Source organism: Colobus angolensis, unplaced genomic scaffold (assembly GCF_000951035.1).
Source record: "Colobus angolensis palliatus isolate OR3802 unplaced genomic scaffold, Cang.pa_1.0 Scaffold261, whole genome shotgun sequence".
Classification (NCBI taxonomy): domain Eukaryota; kingdom Metazoa; phylum Chordata; class Mammalia; order Primates; family Cercopithecidae; genus Colobus; species Colobus angolensis.
Genome location: NW_012115833.1, coordinates 2,456,131 through 2,464,875, shown reverse-complemented (window position 1 = coordinate 2,464,875; position 8,745 = coordinate 2,456,131).

Below are 8,745 nucleotides of genomic sequence, written 5' to 3'. Positions count from 1 at the left end.
GAAATTTCGGTAACTTTTTTTTTTTTTTTTTTTTTTTTTTGAGACAGAGTCTCACTCTGTTGCCCAGGCTGCAGTGCAATAGTTGGATCTTGACTCACTGCAAGCTCCACCTGCCTGGTTCATGCCATTCTGCTGCCTCAGCCTCCTGAGTAGCTGAGATTACAGGCATCCGCCACCATGCCTGGCTAATTTTTAAATATTTTTAGTAGAAATGAGGTTTCACCATGTTAGCTAGGATGATTTTGATCTCCTGACCTGGTGATCTGACTGCCTCAGCCTCCCAAAGTGCTGGGATTACACGTGTGTAAACCTCTTTTGTTTATAAATTACCCAGTCTCAGGCAGTTCTTTATAGCAGTGTGAGAGTGGACTAACACAGTATCTATGGAGTTTTATTGAGAAAATATACATGTGTGTATTTACATTTGCTAAAGATGTTGCTTCTAAGCATATACTATTCTCATTTTGCTCTATTGCAGGAGAGCAATTAAAAGCTTTAGAATTTTAGTTTGGATAGTATGTGATAAAATGTGGTAAATGTAGAAGGAAGGGAGGCATTTTTTATGTCATGAATGCATTAATTTTTATTTTAAAGACAAATGTTTCTAATACTTTTGTACAAAAATAACTCCTTAATTTACAGAAGTCACATAAGCTGCCTCTAGTAGATATTTACTTTATTTGAGAGTAAAATGTAGTAAGGGTCTCCTAAAGCAGGTTGTTAAATAGCAAGCTACTTCTGGATTAACTATTGAGAGAGTCAGCCACCTTAAAGAATGGGATAATTACAGTTGCAAGTGACTTGAGATATGTAGACTCATTGAGCATTAATAATGACCACTCAGATAATTATTATTTCATATACTACTTCATTAGCTATAACTTGACATATAAATGAGGTATTTGAAAGATGAAAGATGGAAGTGAGTCATGGCACTGAGGTGATGTCAAAATTGAGCTTTCATGCCCTTCCTTATTCCATCCTTTCAGGCACTGATCACTCTTCAGGGCTGGCATTCCCTATGCAATTTATACACTAATCTATTTTTTAGATTTATTTTTAAAAGGCCTTGCATGAAACCACATAAATTTGGTCTCCTTAGAAGCCAGTCAGCTTGAGGAGGGCAGTTAAAGGGATAAATGTCATGTGGTAAGTTTTAGAAGGCACTGTCCCTGAGAACAAATAATTTTTAAATTTATGATTATAACCGTGCTTTCCTCTGAAGGTTAGCTTTTCTCTCCCTCTCACCTTTGTAAACTCAGTTACAGTTTGCAAATATTTGCTAAGAACTGCTGTTTATGTGCAGAGTTTGGAGGGACCTTTTGCTTGATCTACCACCTCAAAAACATTTGCCTTCTTGTTTATTTGATTCAAAAATGTTAAGAAAACTGGAAGGTCTACTTAAATTTCAAAAATCAAATACTAGGGTGAGGAGTGGGGCTCAAGACAGTCTGTATTGTTTTTATTGACTAGGGCAAGGCATAGCATGTATATAGATTTACACTGACCATTTTCATAAACTTTATCCATTTTTCCACCAAATCCAAACTGTCCAGTGCAGGGTTTCTAGAAAGAAATTTGTAAACAAAAATCAAAGTAAAACAAAAGAGACTTGTAGGAGCAAGAACCAGCATATTTCAGGCTCTGTATCTTTAATGGGATTTTTGAATAAAACTTTAAAGAGTGTATATCTGGACAATACAAAAGGAGGGACTATGGTATCATAAGCATTTTTTGGAAATAAACTAATTTCTGTAAGTGAAGATATTTTAATGTTATTTAAAAATTAATATTAATTTTGCTTTTTTGAATAAGTAAAATTTATTATTTAGTACGTATACACAACCAAATCTGATGTTGTTAGACATTATTGGGATTTTATTTTCATTATTGTGTGAACTTGTAAATGTTATATATATAGCAATCTTTTTTATAATTCTTGGAGAATATGTGGTTTTATATAATTTTTATTGTCCACATATTCTCAGAATTGTATATATTGGACAAATGAACATACTTGGTGTTTTCCTTAAAGCATAATTATTATTCTGAGTAACAGCTAAATGGTAATAGCTTTTTTCTTTTTAAAAATTCACATTTATGACGGTGGTTTGCTGAAATATAAAAGTTTTTTTATAATATTCACATGATTATTGCTCTATTTTTATATTTCTGTTAGATTGTTTCATAAATTATAGTAAAAATTAGAGAAAATTATTAGAGAAAACCCTAACAGGTTTTTTTTTTCATATCTTTTATAGCCAGAATGACCCTTGTAATTATATTTGTTGAATATATAACAACAAATGACAATATGTCAATACATATAGTCACGTGTATTGACACATGTGCAATACATAATCACATGTGTCATTTGCATTCTGACTCCTACCATTGCATGGATTAGAAAACCTGGAGTCACAGAGTACTAACTGAACTTACATGCATAAGCATTGCACTATTTCACCAGAATATAAGGAGAAAAACAATCGAGAAAGAGGAGACGTAGTTAAGGTAGAAATGTATTTTTTTGTATTCACTGAATACACTGACTACTCTTTCATTTTCTGTATTGACCAAGTTCCTTTCAATCTTAGGAATCTTAGCAAAACGCTGTCTCTATTAAAAATACAAAATTAGCCAGGCGTGGTGGCACATGCCTGTAGTCCCAGCTACTTGAAAGGCTGAGGCAGGAGAATCGCTTGAACCTGAGAGGTGGAGGTTGCAGTGAGCCAAGATTGTGTCACTGCACTCCAGCCTGGGTGACAGACTGAGACTCCATCTCAAAAAACAAAAACAAACAAACAAAAGTCTTAGGAATCTTGTTTATTTCATTCACTATTGGGATGAGTTTAACCTCTTCCCTGGATCCCAACCCTTTAGGTTTGACAATTCCTTCAAGTCTCATCTTAAATAGGAGAGCTTTGACTGACATGTCAACCTAAATTACATTTTTTTAAACTATGCCTTAACAGGTTTTCTGTACGTATCTTTTATAGCCAGAATCACCCTTGTAATTGCACTTGTTGAATACATAATTATCACTAATTATCAATATTATTGTGCCTTAAATTTTAAGGGGTTTCATGTATCTTTAAAACAGTGAATAACTCATGAAAGTTCCAAACACAAACAGCAAATGCCATTAAAATTATACTACTCAGTTTTCTGAGAAAGGGTATAAAACCATACGTTTCTTTTTTTTTATCTGAAAATAGTAGTACATATAGAGTTTTAGAGTTAGAGGCACATCTAATCCTAATTAATTGTATGTTTAAATATAATTATTTTAAGGCTTTGTGTTGTTTCTTAGGTTGTGTTCCCTCAAAGCAGACCCTAAGGCAAGGATTCCTAGGCAAATGGTTTCTTAGGGAAGTGTTCCCAGGCATATCCAGTGAAGGAGTGGTGGAAGCAGGACAGAAGTGGAGAAGAAATGTAGGAAGAAAACAAGAGTGCAGTCTGAGGCCAAATCTCACAGTGTAACTTCAGCCTGACATGTCAGGGAAACTCTGGAGTATAAATTATGATTCAGTGGCTGTCTCAAACATACTAGTGAGCTCGGCTTTCTTATAACTAACCCATCAGTTCCTGGCCCAGGACTGCCAGGATTGTGCATAGAGGGGGATAAACTGTTATCCCCTAAGCAATTCTGGCTATTGGGTTCTAAGAGACCAATGTCAGCACAGTAAACAGTTCCAGCTGTGGGTTATTGGAAGCAAAAGCAAAAGAATAGCAAAGTTTCCAGAAGGGAACCAGTGATGCTACAATGGATCTGAAAATATCTGGGAAGAGCGACAAAAGTATTCTCTCCAATGAGGTTGTCCTAACAGTTCCATTTGCATTTATAGGTAAGAATCTAAACCTTGAGAAAATAATGATGTGCTCAAAGCCATAGCCTCATAAGTACTTGAGCAGATATTGAAACATGAGCTTTCTGACTCCCTTTTTTTTTCATAATACCTAAAATTGTACCTTGTAGGTATTCGACTAAGTGTCATATGTCCATGTGTAGGGACAAAGAACTAGGTTTATTAATGAAGCCCACCATTAAGACCAAAAGTTCTCTACATCAAGCTCAAAGACTCAGTTCACTATGCTGGCTATTAAAAATATAGATCCCTGATCTGTATCTATAGTATTGAATTCCCCGGGCTGAGAAGATAGTTGCAGAAACCACTTACTATCCCCATGGGTCTGTGGAGGGCTTCAGACTTACATCCACTTTTTCCTTCAGAATTTCTAGTTTTCACATGATATCCTAATTCCTGTAGTTCATGCTTTCTGGTCATACATACAGATCAAGTCAAAGAAGTTTTCAATCACTTGTGAGCAGGAAATTTCGGTAACTTTTTTTTTTTTTTTCACTGGGCAAAATTGATATGCATTTTACTTATCCAGTGAGTAAGGAAAATCATCATGTTATTTCCAAGATTAATCAAGTCTTTATTAGATTTGGCATTTGTACAAATTTACTTGAATATCAACCCTTACCCAAACACATCAACAAGTTTTAAATTGTGAAGTTTTAAAATGGCTACTTCTGACATAGAACATTTCCTGACTGTATTGACCCTTTTTTCCATCCCCTGCCTCTAGAAACCTATAATTTTTATATTTACTATTGGCTCCAGGTTTGAAGTTAAATTTACAGGTTTCATACTATCTCTGATATCATTAGGATATAAAGTTTGATTTGTATCTTTCTTTCACAAACCTTCATGAGTTTGGCTACGACTCATTCATTTCAGTCCTATTATCATCTGGAGAATGAAGCAGCAGTGATTTACAGGGTGACTGCCAGGTTTGTGGCCTTCTTCACAGTTTTCTTGTCCCTGCCATGTGCGTATATATACATCACATTGACACTTTTTACAAGGCTAGACATTTGTTTGTCAACATGTTGTTCAGAATCTCTGTGATGCTTCCATAGTAAGATTTAATTAATTAGAATTTTTCTTTTACCATTAGCATAGAAAAAGGTATTGGAAATTTGCTGCTGCTTTTTAATGTCCTTAAAATTATTCTCTGCTCATTTTGGAAGGTGAAACAAAAATAAGTAAGCTAATTGTCAGGCACCTAAATTTACTCATTTTTCATCTGCAAACCTAATAATTCAATATACTTTGGTTATACTTACAGTTGAAAAGTAAGGTCCTCTGACGTTTGATAGTTGTAAAATATTGTTGTTTCTAAAGTAAGATTTTACTTATAACCATTAATTATTTAAGAGATCAATGGAAGTACAAAGGTATTTGAAAACATCTTTCTGTGCATAATTTCTCTCTCTAGAAAGATATAAAATACTAAATAATAACTTTGGTATAATTTAAAATAATGTCAATAGAAACAATGGTTCCTACCACAGACTTCTTAAATTCTTCATTTCAGATCAGAAATCAACAGTATTGGATTAATACAAAAACTGAAGTGATATATTCTCCCTAGATGTTCAAAATACAGTTTTAATAATTGCTCCAAATGAACATAAGAGAGTTTTAATTCAAAAGAACAAATTAAAAATGGTTAGTAATCATTTCACCTTTATTCATTAATAAAATTTAAGAGCATATGTATAATATCTTAGTGTGCAGTAGACTAATTCTACCTAATTTCTCAAAATAAAATATTCAGTAATAGCAATAAGGTAAGAAGAAATAGTTGAAGTTCTTTGTTAGTTTTTTTTGTCTTTGTCTTCTAGAGACTGAACTAAAAAAAGGAAAGATAATCACTAAATTTAACTGTATATTTCTCTTCTATAAGTTCTTGCTTTCTCCTGATCTGTGTTATTTAAGGACTTTTAGAATTTTTATTTTTAATTTAATTTTTAATTAATTAATCAACAAATACATTTTTATTTGAAAAAAGATATATATCACGTACCACATACTGTCTTATAATATGCATATGTTTTGAATGGCTAAGTTGGGCTAATTAACGTATGAATTACCTCTTTTTTTTTTTTAGTGTGTGGCAAGAACATTTAAAATCAAATCTCTTAGCAGCATTCAATAGCATAATACATTATTATTAACTGTCATCACCATGGTGTACAGTAGACCTCTTGAACTTCACCTATGTAGGTGAAATTTTGTATCCTTTAACCAACAACTCCCCAAGCTCCCCAACCCCCAGTTTCCGGTAACCCCCATTCCACTCTCTCTGCTTCCCTCATTTCAGCTTTTTTAGTTTCACACAGATAATGGGGCATTTTTCTTTCTCTGCCTAGCTTATTTCACTTAACACAAAGTTTGCCAGGTTTATCCAATTTGGTACAAATGACGGGATTTCCTTCTTTTTTAAGGATGAACAGTATTTCATTGTGTATATATTCTGTATTTTCTTTATCCATTGCTTGTGCACACAGGTTGATTTCGTATCATGGCTATCATGAGTAGTGCTGCAATAAATATGAAAGTATAGATATTTCTTTGGCGTGCTGATTTCATTTTCTTTGAGTCAACACCCAGTAGTGGGATTGCTGGATAACACAGTAGTTAAATTTTAATATTTTTGCGGCCCCTCCTTGCTGTTTTCCATAATGGCTGTACTAATTTATATTCCCATTCACAGTGTGCAAGGCTTCCCTCCTTTCTCTACATCCTTGCCAACACTTCTTTTTTCTTTTTGATGATAGCCATTCTAACAAGCATAAAGTGATAATTCATTGTGATTTTAATTTGCATTTCTTGGATTAGTGATGTTGAACATTTTTTTCATATACCTCTGGGCCATTTGTATGTCTTGTTCTGAGAATGTCTGTTCAGGAACTTTGTTCATGTTTTTAATTGAGTTGTTATATTACTATTGAGTTGTTTGAATTCCTTATATATTTTGGACATTAATTACCTCCTTAACAGATACGTGATTTGCAAATATTTCCCCCATTCCACAGGCTGTATCTTCATTTTGTTGTTTTCTTTGCTGTGCAGAAGCTTTTTAGTCTATGTAATTTTGTCTGTTTTTTGCTTTTGTTGCCTCTGCTTTTGGAGTCATCCAAAAAAATCATTGCCCAGATCAATGTCATGGAGCCTATTCCCTGGGTTTTCTTCAAGTGGTTTTATAGGTTCAGGTCTTAGATTTAAGTCTTTAATCCATTTTGAGTTGGTTGTGGTGTAAAATAAAGGTATAATCTTATTCTTCTGCATGTGGGTATTTAGTTGTTCCAATACCATTTATTAAGGAGATTGTCCTTTTCCTCTTTTGGCACCTTTGTCAAAAATCAATTGGCTGTAAAGGCATGAATTTATTTCTGTGCTTTTTATTCTATTCCATTGGTTTGTCTGTTTTTATGCCAGTACCGTGCTGTTTTGATTAAAATCACTTCATAAAATGCTTTGAAATCAGGGAATATGGTGTCTCCAGCCTTGTTCTTTCTATTTAAGATTGCTTTGGTTACTTGGAATTTGTTGTGGTTCCATAGACATTTTAGAATTGTTTTTTCTATTTTTTTAGAAAATGATATTAGAATGTTGATAAGGATTGCACTGACTTTGCAGATTCCTGTGAGAAGCTATAACAGCATGCCATAAGCTGGGTAATTTAAAAACAAAATAAATTTGTTTCTTATAGTTCTAGAGGCTAGGAAGCCAAATATAAAAGTGCCACTATCTGGCAAGAGCATTATTGCCATATTATCCCATGATGAAAGGCATCACATAGTGAGAGAGCATGAGAGAGAAGGATGGGAGGGACTAAACACATCCTTTCATCAGAAACCCACTCCCACAGTACTAATCTACTTTTTTGACCACAGATTTAATTCATTCTTGAAGGTGTCCATGTCCCAGTCACCTGAACCTCTTAACACTGTTCCACTGGAGATTAGTTTTCCAACACCTGAACTTTGGGGGACACATTCAAATCATAGCAGGTAGTATGGATGTTTTCAGAATGCTGATTCTTACAATCCATGAAGATGGGATATCTTTTTATTTATTCTTCTATTTCTTTCCACTATTTTATAATTTTCAGGGTAGCAATCACCTTCTTGGCTAAATTTATTTCTTTTTTTATTTGTAGCTATTTTAATTGGGATTGTTGCTTGATTTTATTTTCAGATTGCGGTTAATGTATAGAAACACTATAAATTTTTTTATGTTTTGTATATATGATTCTATATCCTGCAATTTTATTGAATTTGCTTTTTTAATTCTAGTTGTATTTGATGAGATATTAATGGTTTTTAAAATATAAAATTATGTTGTCTGCAGACAGAATTTAATTTTATCTTTTCCAATTTGGATGTCTTCTATTTTTTATGTTGACTAATTTCTCTGGCTAGGACTTTTAGTACAGATTTAATAGAAGGCAAAAGTAGCATATTTGTCTTGTTCCAGATCTTAGAAAAAAAACTTTCAACTGTTCCCCCTTCAGCATGATGTTAGCTGTGAGTTTATCATAAACGACCTTTAGGTCCAATGCCTTTTAAAAGTTTCTCAAAAAAATCTGACTTTTAAAGTCACCTCTATATACCAGCAGTTTTCAAATTTTGTGAACAAAAATCACTTTGGAATCTCCTAAAAGTTTACCAGGCAGTATTCCCTATGTTCTCATTCAACAGATGAGGAGAGTCCCAGTGATCTATACAATTAACAATCAGTCAAAGTGTTTCTATATAAGTGATCAAAAATGATACTTACTGGAATACTAAGAGAGAAGCTGATAAAAATTTGAAGTTCTGGGTACTCTAATCTGAACATTGCATTTTTAGCTTTTAGATCCTCTAAAGCAGGGGAAGCTAGGCGA